Source organism: Lupinus angustifolius, unplaced genomic scaffold, assembly GCF_001865875.1.
Source record: "Lupinus angustifolius cultivar Tanjil unplaced genomic scaffold, LupAngTanjil_v1.0 Scaffold_546, whole genome shotgun sequence".
In the NCBI taxonomy this organism is placed as follows: domain Eukaryota; kingdom Viridiplantae; phylum Streptophyta; class Magnoliopsida; order Fabales; family Fabaceae; genus Lupinus; species Lupinus angustifolius.
The window spans coordinates 90,945-94,644 of record NW_017727892.1 but is presented as its reverse complement, the minus strand read 5'-3'; positions in this window follow the sequence as shown (position 1 = coordinate 94,644).

The following is a 3,700-nucleotide window of genomic DNA, read 5'->3' as shown; positions in this document are numbered from 1 at the left end:
TCATAGCTAAATGTATAACAGATTAGTTTTGCACAAATTGTAGCATAGGGAATTCAATGTAATATATATAATTTGATCTATGTAATATATATGTTTATGTAAACATTACAGTGTAATTAATGTTCAATATATAAATTTAGTTGTGTTCATATATTCATTTTGTTGTCATGTTTTGTTTATGTATGCATTCAGGTTATTTTATGTTGTGTGCGTAACTGTGTAGAATTAGGAATAATGGTATTTGATATCGTTTTTGTGTGATTGCGCTATCGTTATAACCATACAACATTGCTTTTTCAACAATGTGCTATTGATTACATTACATTCATCAAGACAATCACCAAAAAGTGCTATTGATTATGTTGCATTCACCAAAAAACGTTGTTGAATACTTATATCTCATTTATTCTTTTTTAGCTATACAATAACGTATTCGATAAGAAGCATTGTCGATATGATCAATAAAACTATTTCCTCTACACTTAATCACTTAACACAGTGCTTAATTGATAAATTGTTCTATATATTTAATTAATTGTCATTAATCGAATGTCATAATGTAATTACTAATTTGAATTTCATTAAAAAAAATGAATTAGTAAAAATAATATTATATTTTCCACAATGTTTCCTTAAGATTGCACTGTGGAACACTTACCTTCTTTATATTTGAATGGGGAGTTCTTCCATAGCGTTTCCTTAAGGATGTGCTGTTCATTAGGTATTATTGACAGTGGCATCTTCACTATGCGCTATTGATTTTGTATCATTGACAGCGCCATTGTAATTATGCGCTGCTGAAGATACTATCAGACCCTAAAAAATTAAAATATTCCTGCATTCTCACACATTCATTAGCAATCCCAATACTCATTTACTCAGCAGCGAAACACATTTACTCTCAAAATCGACCTCGAAAATCATTCAACCTCAAAATCATTCACCCATTCAATACTGAAAATCATTCACTCATTTTACACGAAAATCATTCAACTCTGATTTTGAAAATCCCTCACTCGTTTAACCTCAAAATCATCATTCACACATTCAACACCAAATTGAGAGTGAATTTTTCATATAGTTATTTGCCTTTTTAATTACATTATATTTAGCTTGTATTGAGTTATACATATTTCCTTATAAATGAGTGAAAGTGATTTCACTCATTTAGCTTGTATTGAGTTAGGGTTTTTGAGTTCCGACTCATTTAGCTTACATTATGAGTTAGGGTTCCAATCATAGTAATGCATTTTCTCTGCTTGGTGAGCTTAAATCCAAGCTTTATGGATTTATGCTCGTTAATTTTTTTGTTAATAGAAAATGGATTGAAAATGGATGAGTGTCAATTGATTGACGAATGAGTATGAAGAAGGAGTGAAATCATTTGTTAGGTTTGCAATTGAGAATGCTAAAAACCCTAATAGAATTGTATGTCCTTGCTTAAGATGTTGTTACTCAAACCGAATTACTCCAAATGAGTTAAAAATTCATTTAGTGTGTCACGATATTGATCAAAGTTATACATGTTGGATAAGACATGGTGAGACGACAGATGTTATGGATTGTGATGATGAGATGCATATGAAAGACAACTATACAAATGCATATGAAGACGATCGTTTCGAGGAAATGACAGACATTGTCGAAGAGGATCTTCACGATTGTCTTGAGATGTTTCAGCGGTTGATTAATGATGCTGAGAAACCATTATATGATGGTTGTATTAAATTCACAAGATTGGCAGCGATGTCAAGATTGTATAAGTTAAAATTTGTTAAGGGATGGAATGATAAGAGTTTCACCGACTTGCTTGTATTTCTGAAGGATATGTTGCCGGAAACTTACCGGAAGATAATGTGCTCCCTTCTCGAACCTATTATGCATAACAAATTTTACGCTCCATCAGAATGGACTATACTAGGATACATGGTTGTGAAAATGATTGCATCTTATTTTTCAATGAGTATGATTCACTAAAGTTTTGTCCTAAATGTAATGCATCATGATATAAGAAGGAAGACTCAATTCCCAAAAAGGTTGTATGGTATTTTCCCATCAAAGCAAGACTCATGTGTATGTTTAGTAATGTCAAAGATGCAAAAAATTTGACATGGCATGATGAAGAAAACATTAAAGATGGCAAACTTCGGCATCCTGCAGATTCTCCTCAATGGAGAAAAATTGATCACGACTATCCTAGTTTTGGTCAAGAATCAAGAAATCTACACCTTGCATTGTCAACAGATGGAATTAACCCATATAGTGTTCAAAGTTGCTCCCACAGTACATGACCAATGATGTTGGTGATGTACAACTTACCTCATTCACTATGCATGATGCGCAAATATGTGATGTTATCTATGTTAATTTTTGGACCTAAACAAAAGCAGGAAATGATATAGACATATATTTGGCTCCATTAATTGAAGACTTGAAGAAAATGTGGGAGACAAACATAAATATATATGATGCATATACGGAAGAAAACTTCAATTTGAGGGCTTTGTTGTTCGGCACAATCAGTGATTTCCCTGCATATGGTAATCTGTCTGGATATAGTATAAAAGGACATTTTGCATGTCCTGTATGTGAAGACAATACTCATTCAATAAGGTTGAAACACTATAAGAAGAATGTCTTCCTTGGTCATCGTAGATTTTTGCCTTCATGTCATCACTATCGATGATGGAGAAAAGCATTTGATGGAAGCAATAAAGAAGGTCGTGCTCATTTGCTGTTGACAGGTGACCAATTATTTTAAAAGCTAAAGGGTCTGAATACTGGTAAACCTTTTGCAAAAGAAATTGTCACAAGTGGGTGGAAGAAAAGGTCAATCTTCTTTGAATTGCCATATTGGAGTTCATTATATGTAAGACATTTCCTCGATGTTTTGCATATTGAAAAAATGTGTTTGGAAGTCTCCTTGGTACCTTACTCAATGTCCCTAGTAAGACCAAAGATGGCTTGAATGCAAGGTTGGACTTGGTTATTATCGGAATAAGAAAGGAATTAGGGTCGATAATGAAGGGAAAACATACATTTCTACCTCCAGCAGCTTATACTTTGTCGAGGAAGGAGAAAATTGAATTTTGTAAATTTATTCATGGTGTTAAAGTTCCAAAAGGGTACTATTCCAACATTCAGAACCTCATATCAATAAAAGACCTCAAGTTAAAAAGGTCTTAAAACTCATGATTGTCATGTACTTATGGAGCATTTCTTGCCTATTGGAATACGATCAATTCTACCTAAAAAAGTTTGAGGAACCATAACTAGGTTATGCTTCTTCTTCAAGGCAATTTGTAGCAAAGTGGTTGACCCTGAGAAATTACTTGCATTGCAAGGACAAATTACTTTGACTTTGTGTGAGCTTGAAATGTATTTCCCACCTTCATCTTTTGACATAATGGTTCATCTAAGTATTCATCTTGTTCAATAGACACAACTATGTAGCCCTTCCTATATGAGATGGATGTACCCCTTTGAGCGTTATATGAAGACATTAAAATGGTATGTGAAGAACTAATCAAGACTAGAGGGTTGTATCGTCGAGCGATATGTTGTTGAAGAAACTCTTGATTTTTGTACCGGATACCTTACTGATGGTGATTTCATGGGACTTCGAAAGCCTCGATATGCAAAAAAAACATTTGGTGAAGGTATTACAGGGAATGAAATATTGACTATAACAAGAACTGAA